Below are 12,022 nucleotides of genomic sequence, written 5' to 3'. Positions count from 1 at the left end.
GATGTCCCTGGCAAGGTGTTCATGGTGACGTGGCTTTTGTGTCCAGCGTCTGTCACTGTCAGACGCACAATACAAGCCCAACACTAACCCTTTCAAAGAAGTCATGTCTTCTGAGGAAAGAGGTGGGAGTTTTGGGTTTGTGTGTCTGTGTTTTTGTTTTTGTTTTTGTTTTTCCCAAAACCTAGATAGCATCTTTATTGGCTTAGGGTTTTCCTCATAGAAATGCCAGAATATGTTGAAAGTGAAGGGAATTTTCCTTCTTACCCTTCTCCCTTGGGCTCAAAAGTTCTTCAAGAATCTGATTTCCAGGAGAACTAATTTCTGGACACAAGGGTAGTGGTATCAGCCAGTGGGTAGAGCCTCCATACACTGGGGAGATGTGAGTTACTTGTTGCTAATCTCATGTGCAGGCTTAAATTAGCAGGATTCCTTCAGAAGTCAGAATAGTTTGTGCTAGGAAACCTGCATTTTATGAAATAATCCTAGATTGTTACAGTGGCTTAAGATTCTTACATGTACATATACACATAGGCCCAGATAGAGATGATAGATAGATATGTAGATATACACACAGATGCATACGCACACACACATACCTTGCATAAATTAAAATCAGTCTGCCAAGATTTTTTGGCTTGCTGTGGTAGAGTGCTAGGTGAGAAAGCCTATCAGAACACACAGCAACAGACTTACCATCATCTCTGTTAAATCTACTGGGGAGGCAATGACCCCAGTGTCATTCATGAGATGCTAAGAATTAAAATAATAGATTTGTGTAGTAAAATATTTGGAAAGTTGGGGAGAGTAGATCAATCTGGCAAGTTATTTCTGGATGCTGTATTAAGTGACTGTCATTTTGAGTGACCACATTAATTGCGTAGACTGATGAATGATTTGTACCTTGACCATGGCTTTCTAAAAAGATGGTGGCTAGTTCATGTTCTCATCCCGTTTGGAAATCAGGAGGCATTCGTGTTCGGTGTGGATAGGAGATCTGTAAATAGGTGTCATTTACACCAGGAGCCTTAACCAGATTTTAGATTTTGCTCTCCATTTTCTAGAATCAAAAATTCAATTTTGGTTTATGTATGGTCATATTTTAAATAATCGTTCTTTAAAAATACAAAGTGATATACTTTGAAAGGTAGCCAGAGCCTTATGGAAATAGCTTTAGAATGTGTCTATGTAGGGTTTGTTTATTCTGACTTGAACACTTAGGACATAATTGTTTTTAAAAGCTAGGACGCGACTAGAATTAAAGAAATTTTTTGCCAGAAAAACGTAACCAAATGGGCAGTGGATGTGTGACAGCCCTGGCTGGCTGTGCCTCGGGACGCAGGACTTCTACCTCTGTGGCCAGGCCTGGCACGGTGACCGCCACTGAGGTGCTCAGCAAATGCTGAGTCCAGAGCACAGAAGAAGGAGGTGCCGAAAGCAAACACCTGTGAAAAGCCAGCAGGACGGCGAACGGATTCATAGTCAGTTGTGGGGTGCCTGATGTCAGAATTCGTGTTCAGTATCTGGCTCCCCAAGGAAGTAACTTCTATCATACCTTGATATGGCCCTTAAAGGAATCAGGTGAACTTCTCGGAACGGTACAGCCACAGTGAGATGCTGTGAGATCAGCCTTCCTGCACCAGTGTAGACAGGGGCACCCAGTTTCCTGAGCAGCCTGGCAGGAGAGGGTGATACCTCACTCCCTTTCAGGGAGCCTCTCCTGAGAATCCCAGGTCCCAGGCAGCCACTTAGAACCAATAGCCTGCCCCTCTGGGGGACCTTCTACCCAGTTTCCAGTGCTTCAGTTTCTCTGAAAGGACACCAAAGGCTTTTTGATTTCTAAGGCAAACAAATGTATTTCTCCTAAGAATGAATCTCCTCAGAGGCCTGATTCCTGGAGACATGCCCAAGAAGCCTTTCTGTCAGAAAAAGATGTTTCCATCAGAAGAGCCCCACGTGGGTGTTTTAAGACCCCATTTAGCCAGCGTCACCTGCAGGTACTCCAGCTGGATGGAGCACCTCCAGGTCTCTTATCCCCATCAGGGTCAGAAATCTCCAAGCAGCTTCTTTATCAAAGGAACAGGATAGCTCTATTGATAGAGCAGTCGTGTTACGTGATCAAACTCCTAATACGTGTAATGTATTAAAAGGAGGCTTTGAAAGGCGTACATCTGCCGGTCTCCTGTTTGAATATCCTCACTTGCTAAGCATGTTATGTTTTACCTTACTGTTAAATTTAGTGCCAAAACCACTATCAACAGTGTACATGTCGGCCATGCCAGCAGCATCTTTAATGTGTGACGTGCGGTGTAAGTATGGAAGACCCCATACCGTGCACGCCAGAGATGTCCTCCTGTCTTCCCTTTCAGTGGCTTGGCAGAAATCATGTGTTCCCTAAAAGCGGGGGTTTCCCACCCGTGTCTGATGGCTGGAGTTCCGGCTCAGCATCCTGAGGCTGCCTCTCATGCTCCTCAGGTGGCACTCACAGTGACTGCCATGTCCCTGGGCTAGTCGCAGTTTCCCCCGAAGTTGATTATACCTCTTTTCTAACACACGGAAGCACAGACAGTGGCCTGAGGTTAAAATGAAGCCACGTGGTCAGAGCTCGGAGCCCAGTGTGATTCTCATGCCCACCCTGCCTGGCACAGTGGCCTTCTGAGTGCAGAGACCAGGGCATAGTGACGGAGCTGCTAGGACGAGGTCACGCTGGCCTCAGCCTTGAGAGCAGAGAGAAAGTCTCAGGCAATTTATCCCAGCCGGATGCCATAATTTGTTCAACCAGTCGGGTATTTTTACCTCTATTATAAACTGAAATGGGGACTTTACTGAGAGGTTTCGTTTTAGATAAAACAAATATATGCAAACCCCCAGATGATTGCAATAGGAGCGCACAGGTTCTAGGAGGAACATTATTTATAATTTAAGAATTAAGTATTTAATTTAAAGATCCTCCAGCACTGTTGCTTACCTGAACCAAAACAGTACTAATAATGTACGTTTCCAATGGGCACATTTAATCACATTATTGGGTTTGATCTTCATGCTGACTGTATAAGATGGGTAGGGCAGAAGTTCCTTTTCTCTCATCATACAAGTTAGAAACTGAGACTACTTAAGATTGTGTTTTTTTCTGGAGGTAGTGGATAGATAATCAAACACTTTGTGTGGTTTTCCTTGTTATGGAACTCATGGTGTCATGATCACCTTCTGCTTATTTGAACAACAGGGGATAACACCTGAGAAATTCATTTCAGATTGAGTTCATATTTAATTAAGCAAAGTCGTGTTTATTGTACCGTAGACCTATCATAGGCTGGTCTTTTGCGTGAAGAATTTTGTTTTCAGAATACATCGTTACAGTCTAAGTCCACACTGATTAAAAACTCCCTTGTTATCCTAAAGTTAAGAAAGTTCTTGTTCAATAGTCATAGATTTTTCTACCCTCAGATCTTTTTATGTTATGATAAATATTACTTGGATTCCTGTGCTTTGAGTAATATATATTACATGGGCATATGATGTCTAACAAGTTAGGGTTTATATTCACACTCTAGTCTACTAACTATCTCTGAATAAATGTACATACACACATGTGGATATTCTTTCTAGTAGATGTTGCCTCTTCCCATAGGCAGGAACCAGCCCTGCCCGTGACAGAGCCTGAAGTGTGCGTTCTAGACTAAAGGAAGCTTCCGTGTACACAGCTGTCTTTTGCACACAGGTGTTTCTTTAGATGCTCTGTTTCTGGAATATTTTGGAGAATAGATGAGGTCCTGTCTTCACTGCTCTTTACTGAATCTCAGGGCTGCCTTGCCACTTGGTCTCGAGGTTAAATCAGGTGAAATGCAGGCGTCTTCTGTTTCTAGTCTCCCTGGCTTCCTGTGTCGAGTTCTCCAGATCAATGAGCCGATGGCGTGCCCTGGCATCCTGGGCTGCTGTGTCTAGAAGAGAGAGCTGCTTGAGAGGGAATCTGTGTGGTCACATCAGGACCTTCTCCATGTATGACCTGATGGCTGTGACTGCTCTGGCAGGACATGGAGGCTGCCCTGAGGCGGAGTTAGTGTGGGGACAGGGCGGGGAGTCGAACAGGCTGCTTTTGTTGGAGGAGTGCCATGACTCTTCTGTCAGCTGTGGGATCACGATGGTGGCCAGCAATCCGTGCCTGTTCAATTCTAACTTCAGGCTCTGTCCTCTTCGTGAATCGTCCTGTGCATAGGACAAGTTTCTAACAGGGCGTGTCCACTCCCCACCCTCTTTATTTAAAGGGAATTCCAGGCCAAACTCACGCTGTATAAAATCCTTCTCACAGAAACATTTCTTTTTTCATGATAAAGTGCCCAGGGTGTGATTTCTTTCAAACAGGATGAGGTGCCAGGCCCCAAGTTGCTAGCCCAGCCTGAGGATTTTCGGAACACAGGCTTGCGTGTTTGTAGGATGGCGTGGAGGGTTGGGGCATCTTAGCGTGGCCTCTGAACTCCCCAGCGTCCCTGCAGGATGCCGTTCTCCATATTGATTAGCCAATTATCCTCTCCCGTCTTTCTCAGGGAAATGTCCCTGATGAGGAAGCAACTGGAAACGCAGACAGACTGTGAAAGGCAGAATTCACCAACCAGTTTTCACCGCAGTCAGCAGAAAAGGCAGTGAGTGCTGAGACCAACATAGAAACAGAAACGATGTGTTTAGTATGCAAGGCTTCAAGCAGAAAATGACTGTGGGCCTGGTAGGGAGAAAGAATGTGACGATTTGCTGTCATCCTGAAAACTCGCCTTCCGCTGCACCCACGGAGGCACCTCTCAGGATGTGGCTCATGCAGCTACGTTGAAGTCCCTGGCACTCATCTTGGGAAAGATAGAATTAGACGTTTTCAGGAGTCAATATATTATTTTAAAAAACCCTAAACTCTTTTCATGCAAACAAATTGTGCAAAAATATAGAAATATATTTGTATCTTCTATTTCCTAAACCTTCAGGTACGTTGATACGTTGAGAGGCCAAGGTAGGCAGATCACCTAAGGTCAGGAGTTCAAGACCAGCTTCGCTAACATGGCGAAACCCTGTCTCTACTAAAAATATAAAAATTAGCCAGGTGTGGCGGGGCAGGCCTGTAATTCTAGCTACTCAGGCAGCTGAGGTGGCAGAATTCTTGAACTTGGGAAGCAGAGGTTGCAGTGAGCCAAGATCGCACCATTACACTCCAGCCTGGCCAACAAGAGTGAAACTCCATCTTGGAGAAAAAAAAAAAAAAAAAAAAAGATACAGGTAGATTCATAAAGTCTTGGGGAAACTCCTTTTAACATAATAATAAAAACAGAAAATGTGAGACAGTGGGGTCTTTATTCCATTTGTTTTTAAGGTCCGCTCTCAGATAACAGCTTATGTGGTATCCCTTGTGAATTTAGGTTTCATTCCAAGTTCTAGTTTATCCAAGTGTACCTGGAGCTGAGGAATCAGGTGTGTTTCCAGATCTGGATGTGCCACATGCCCGAAGCAAGTCACCTAGTCTTACGGGACCTCAGTTTCACTTAACATTAGGCTAATAGTTCATGCCCTTCCTTCACTTTGCTATCTTGTTTTGAAGCTTGAAGAAGTTGTAGAAATAAAAACGCTTCACCGATGTGAAGCAGTTCAGAACCATACCATCACAATTGTGATCAAGGGCAATCTCAGCATGATATGCCTCTCGCACGTGTTTATTCAAGCTCTTCTGTAACCCTGACCCTAACGTCATGACCCCCTCCCCACATGCAGCCAGTATATCATGTATACTAAGGCTGCAAGAGTTTAAAAGATTCAGAGTATCATGACAGCTCATTTCAAAACACAGTGTGTACTTTTTTCTCTGTGCCCAGAGGGGCACTGCGTTGCATACAGACATAAAAACTAAACAGTCTCCATTTTCCAGAAGAAGTGCATAATACAGTATAGAAGAGGTATGTATGTAAAAATACAAAGAATGGTGCTTTACAGGGGGCAGAATTAGAAGTCACAAACTGAGGTGGAGGCTTTAAGGATTTGATTTGAAAACAAAAACGTGCATTTTTGAATATTGAGACTTGCTAAACTTATTAGATTACTAAGAACAATGGTTGTGTTGTCTCTGCCAGCTCTGTAGAAGTAGCTCAGAGTCTTCTCTCTGACATGGGTGAAGCATGGGAGACTAGAGGCAGAAAAGGACCCAGGCTGTCCCCCCGAGCTCCCTCCCCACCCAGCACATTTGTGTGAGCAGCCACGTGTTTCAAACTCATTCTGGAAAACAAAAGAACCAGAATTTTCACAAAGTCTTATGTCTACTCCCTGGGTTCCCAGCACTGAGAGTAAAAGCAGTCACTCTGGGGACGGGGAGTGCTCTCTGGTCCAGCTGATCCAGAAAGTCTTTGACCAGTGTGTGTGTGTGCACGTGTGTGTGTGTGTGTGTGAGTGTGTGCGTGTCTGTGCGCGCGCATGTGTGTGCGTGTGTGTGCGCATGTGTGTGTGCGCGCACGCACCTGTGTGTGTGTGCGTGTCAGTGTGTGTGTGCGTGTGCGCGCGTGTGTGTGCGTGTGTGTGTGAGTGCGTGTGTGTGTGCGCATGCACATGTATGTGTGTTTATACATGAGAGACAGAGAGAGACAACATGAAAAAGACAGAGACAGTAGTGTAATTGGTTCATGTGTTTCAGTCTATAACTGAGTAGCTGTTGACTCCAAACAGCTCATTCTCTGGTTAGAAGAATATGACTTAGTTTTTAATTCCTTAACTTAGGTAAGCCAGATACCTAAAACATCATCAACTAAAAAGACCCTCAAAACTTTATAAATAAATGAAACTTCATTCATTTACCTTGTAGCCCATAGAACAGACAGCAGTGAACGTCACTGTATCACACAAGAACGTGGAAACACTGTCCCACACGCTTCCTATAACTCTGCTCGTGGGTGGTTATAGAAAATATATGTCATAGGAATACATATACATAAACCACATAGATGAGGTTGAATATATGTGTTATAAAATTCAAAATTAGAGCCCTGCTCCATGTGAACTTCCACCCTGCATCCGGGCTGGCCAACATGGCACACCCTAGACCAATGTGTTTATTTAAATGTAGGTAAGTTAAATTCATGACAACCAAATAATGTTAGAAATTCGCTTCCTTGGCCACGGCAGTTGCACGTGGGCTGCCCAGTGTGCTAGGTGGAGTCCACACCCAGCTTCCTGCCACCTCCTGCAGCACACCTGGTTGCCGCTGAGTTCAGTGCGGTCTCTTCTCCTGGTGCTCCAGGAGCCCCCTCTAAACACGCACACGCGTGTACCCGCTAAGCTACATGCATCACAGTCTCATGTGATCCACTCCAGCCTTTCAGTGAGGCAAATCACTTAAAAAAAAAACTTCCCTCGCCTGTTAAGCCACTGGGTTCCTCTTTCTTTGAATCCAAAACTGTTCAGTCTTCTGAAGAACTCAGAAAAAGAATTTCTGTTCACTGTTTAAAGGGAAGCCGTATTAACAGCTTTGAGTGCAGACACCCTTATCCCTCGGTCTTTTTCTGGCCCACGTTGTGTTTTCTTCAGCCTAAGTGGCGTTTCTTCCGTACTGGGGCTGGGATCTGTGCTGCCCGATCTTCCTCTGAGTAGAAGCAGATGCCCAGGGCCTGGGTCCTCTGTACCACCTGGGAGCCCCGGGGCTAATCTCTGTGGCTCTCTGAGCTCTCGCCTGGGTTCTCTACGGAAGGACCCTGCCAGCCCAGTGGGGCCATGGACACCGCCTGGTTCATCAGACCAACATGAGTTGGATTTCCAGATGTGTGTCCTAGCCATGTGACCTTGAATGACACGAGGAAAGCTCCTCGGATCCATTCCTTCCTCCACAAGGTGATGAGCACAGTGTGAGGCCTGCAGAGGGTGTCAGTCAGAGGTCCGGCATGGGCCCCCAGGGAGTGTCCCAGGCACACTGACGCAGCTGACGTGGCTTCTGCTGGCTGCTGCCTTTGCTCCCCTCTAGACTGTGCGTGCGATTGGCCCAGGCTTCCCTGACAGCCGCAGAAGGCATCCGGGGTTGCGTCTGGATGTCGTGTTGGTGTGCCCAGCGTCGATCTCGTGGTCCTCCACCCCCCTTCCAGCACACTCCACCAGCTCCTGGAGCTGCAGGCACACAACCATGGGCCCTGGCACTCTCTCTTCCTCCCCCAGAACACTCTCCCTGACACCGCTCACGTTCCTGCCTCTTTAGGTCTCTGCTCGAGTGGCATCTTCTCAATGAGGACTTGCCTGACCCCCCAGCCCACGACCCGTCCATTGCCTTTTGATTCAGCTTCATTTCTCGTGGAACACACGTCACGACCTGGCGTCACAGTATTTATTTACTCTCTATTTTTATCTCTTTCACCAACTGCAGCGGAACTCCCATGACTACAAGGATGTTCTCTTTGGTTCGTTATTCATCTCTAAGTATGTCAATAAATAGCTGTTACATGAATAAATATGATTCTGTTAGTTCCCTCCTTCTCTCCCACTGCCACACCCAGCAGAGCTTGCTTGTGCAAAACTGTGATAATGATGTTTCTCTTGGACCTGGTGAAAGGGTTGTGCTCCATTGCCCTCTCCAAAGACTTTGCAGCTTTCAGTCTGATGAAAGTGTCTAAGCCTCTCAGTATGTCACTCAGGTAAATACACGGCTGGTGGAAATTCATGCATGCCTCCTGTCTTAGGCATTTTCTTCTGTGCCTCGGTTTCCTGCATAAGATCATTCTTCTGAGAGATACGTTGTCGCAGCTCAGTCAGCTGTGGGGGATCTTCCACAACCTGAGCCAGCGCGTCTCTAAGGCGGCTGTTACCTTACACGGTCAGTGGCCGTGGGAGTGTGAGCGGTGTCTGGCCTGCGTGCTTCCTTTCAGTCGTAAAGAAGGCTTTCAGCCAGTGACAGGAACCAAGATTGCTTTAGGAATATGCGACTTAGTGGGGCATCCTCTGGTGAGGTCATATGCGTGAAGGGCAGACAAGCACCTTCCCGGGGTCCGAGCCCTGCACCGGGTGCGTGGATGGGAGTGGGGCAGTGAAGCTGAGGAAGGCATTGGTCCCGGCTACGCAGAGGAGATGGATTTACAGAGACAGAAAGTAAAAGGCAGCGGCCGATGCAAAGGCACAGGGAAACAAACTCCCGCCCAGAGACTCCCTTCTATTGGTGGAGAAGTAGGTCGAGCTGCTCAACGCACAGACATTTATGGTAACAAGACTGAGGCCCAGAAATAACCATAGAGAGAACAGCACACGCAGGATGGGCTGGGAGTGTATTTTGGGTAATTGCATACAATGCACCAAAACCATCTCCCCTGTAATTAGCACCAAGAGGAACAAAGAAGTAACCACACAGACACTGCGAGGCCCAGCAGACGTGGGCGCCGCCCAGCACGCGGCTCTGTGTTTTCTCAGTGCGTGCTAGGCATCCCCTCTGCCCGGCAGCAACCTCTCCAGGTGTGTCTGCTCCGCCGTCCACCACGGCAGATGAGGAGCAGGGGGAAGCCCCAGCCTGGGAAGGGAGATTTCCCCCAGGCCGGCCCTGCCTTTCTCCTCTCTAAGGGATAAGTTGGTGAGATTCCATCTCAGCAGGACCTGAGGACATGATGCACCATTCTCCCACACGCGGGGTATGTACAGACAGAACCACGGACCTGCGCCATCTCCAAAAGTCAGAAAGAAGTGTCGAGGGCAGCACACAAACCCCGGGTCCTCTCGGCCACGCTGGCCAGTGCATGCAGTGCAGGAAGATTGTTACCAAGGTGCACGATTTCTACTCTTCCTTGTTTAAAAAAACAAAGTCACGGGGCATGATGCTTATGACCGGTGTGAGAAATTCATCTGTACTCCAAAGCCCTGTAACTCGAGTTCACCTACATAATATATACCTGCACATGCACCCGGAACCTGGAAGTTTAAAGACAGGCCAATCAATCCTAAATACTTTTGTAAGCAACAGGGAGATCATATGCCAGACAGCATTTACTTTAAACAACTCTTAAGAGCTGCTTTGAGTATTTTATCCATATGTGAAAGCAAAATTCAGATGCCTCCTCACCTGTCCTCACGGCTCCCAGCAGCCCAGTGCGGTGCCTTCCCCGTGCCCAGCAGCCCTGACGCTTCTGCCCGCAGGACCTGGGAGAGGCGTGCGTGCCATCAGGAGGATCTGATGTGGGTACTTGAAGCTTCGTGGTTGCAGGGGGTGGCTAGGGCAGGAAAATACCCCGTGGTTTAGAAGAGAAAGGAAAAGGGAGATCAACGTAGCTTTAGATTGTCTGCATCTACTGAGCAAAAGAGGCAAATGAGCTGTCAGGGAGGAGAGGGTCCTCCTAGGGACCGCAGGGGTGCCTTGAGAGGCAGGTGTGCCCTGCTCCGAGATAAGGCGCCTCTCTTTGCCGTTCAGTGAAGGAATCAGGGGCGCCCGGAAGCAGGCTCTTCCAATCGGAGGCAGCTACTTAGGAAGCGATCTGGAATGTGTCACGTAGCACTCAGTGCAGAAGTCCATCCCTCCGCTCCATCCGCAGCTGCAGATCTGTGTCCTCCCGAGCACTTACATGAGGGGTCTGAGGAAGGGCTTCTTGAGTGGAGCCGCCTTCAAGCTGGCTTCCTGTCTCTCCAGCGGAGGAAACGTCAGGACGTGAGGCCGACATCTGTCTTTCGGACTTGAAGCGGATCGATGCCTGCTGCACGGGGATCTTCCTGTGTCTCAGAAAATGATCTCTGAGCTGCTTTGTGACCCTCTGAACATGTACAGGTTCAGAAAGGTAGAGGAAAGTCTTGAGAGGCAGGAAAACCAGGGTGACAATTCTGGACTCGTCCCTGTGGAGGACGCATGGACAGCAGGCAGGTGCTTCAACTCCCTGCAGCTAATCTCTTCATGTATTACGTTTAGAATGCATGATCTCGATAATTCTGTCTAGCACTAAAATTCAAGGAAAATGGCAATGGTTGGCGCTGGAGAAAATGCCCATGCTCATCTGGACTCAAGATTAATAAGAGTAGTGAGAGCAAGCTTCTGCTGGGATAATTTTAACCTCTGTTGACTCAGAAATCACTGAACTGTGCATATGAACAGATTGTTCTGAAAATTTCCCGTGATACTGGAAATAAGACAAACAGCAGCACTGCTGAGTTAAGAGGTGGTAGGAAAGTGTGATGCTGAAGTCCAGAGCAGAGCCAGGGACAGTGTCAGCTGGAGGGTGAGACGTGCCTCCCATGCCCAACGCTGTTTCACCCTCTGGGTTCCCCTTCACCTGTGCTGAACTGCAGGGCTCTGAGTTAGAAGGAGCCTCGGGGTCTTCTGGTGAAGTGCCTCACTGGCAGTCGAGCGCGAGGGAGACAGAGGATGGTATGGGTATCTCGTGCTGGCAGAAGAATAGACGTTCCCGGAGCCAGGCCACCTATAGTGCTATGGGCAGCTGAGGCTCAGAGGCCGGCTCCGTGCCTAGGAGAGCTACCCGGCTGAAGGGCACCTGGGCTGCGAAGGTGACTTCTCCCCTCTCATGAAAGGAAAGAGACCACAGTGTAGCAACATGTGTCTGAGGCATTTGAAGCAAGAGGGGAAATGAACTCACGCTGCTCCGCCTGGTCCTGGCAAGGGGAGAGAATGGGTGCCACCTAAGGACAGGGTCACACCCGTGGAAGCGTCAGGGGGTCCGGCCTGTCCTGCACCCCCACTTCCTCCCTGCACATCCTGGTCCCGACCCCCAACTCTCTCCTGCCCTGCTACCCACACATGTCCCTCGGGCTTCCCGGGCACCTGGCGTGGCAAACCTCATGCGTCCAGAGCCCTGGACTTTCCTAATTTTCTAATCTTTCCCCCTCAGAATGGACCTAAACTCCACTACTCAGGCCCTGCGCGGATGCAGGCTCGCTAAGCTGGCAGTTCCAGCACAGCCCTGCGTGGTTGGTGATGCAACCCAGCCTTCAGCCCAGAAATCAATGCAGAGTATGGAGTAAGGAGGGAAAAATCAGAAGATAAATCCAAAAATAGCAACCAAAGCATCCCGAATGGTGAGGTGGTGAGGTGGACGCG

At 48.1% G+C, this 12,022-nt stretch overlaps 1 protein-coding gene across 16 annotated transcripts in view; it reads left to right on the top strand.

The window, feature by feature from the left end:
* Nucleotides 1-12,022, top strand: part of MYT1L (myelin transcription factor 1 like) — a 548,393-nt gene that overhangs the window by 401,492 nt on the left and 134,879 nt on the right. The window lies entirely within an intron of this gene.

This window comes from Saimiri boliviensis, chromosome 1 (assembly GCF_048565385.1).
Source record: "Saimiri boliviensis isolate mSaiBol1 chromosome 1, mSaiBol1.pri, whole genome shotgun sequence".
Classification (NCBI taxonomy): domain Eukaryota; kingdom Metazoa; phylum Chordata; class Mammalia; order Primates; family Cebidae; genus Saimiri; species Saimiri boliviensis.
Note: the sequence above shows the minus strand (reverse complement) of the source record. Positions and strands in the feature narration are given on the sequence as shown.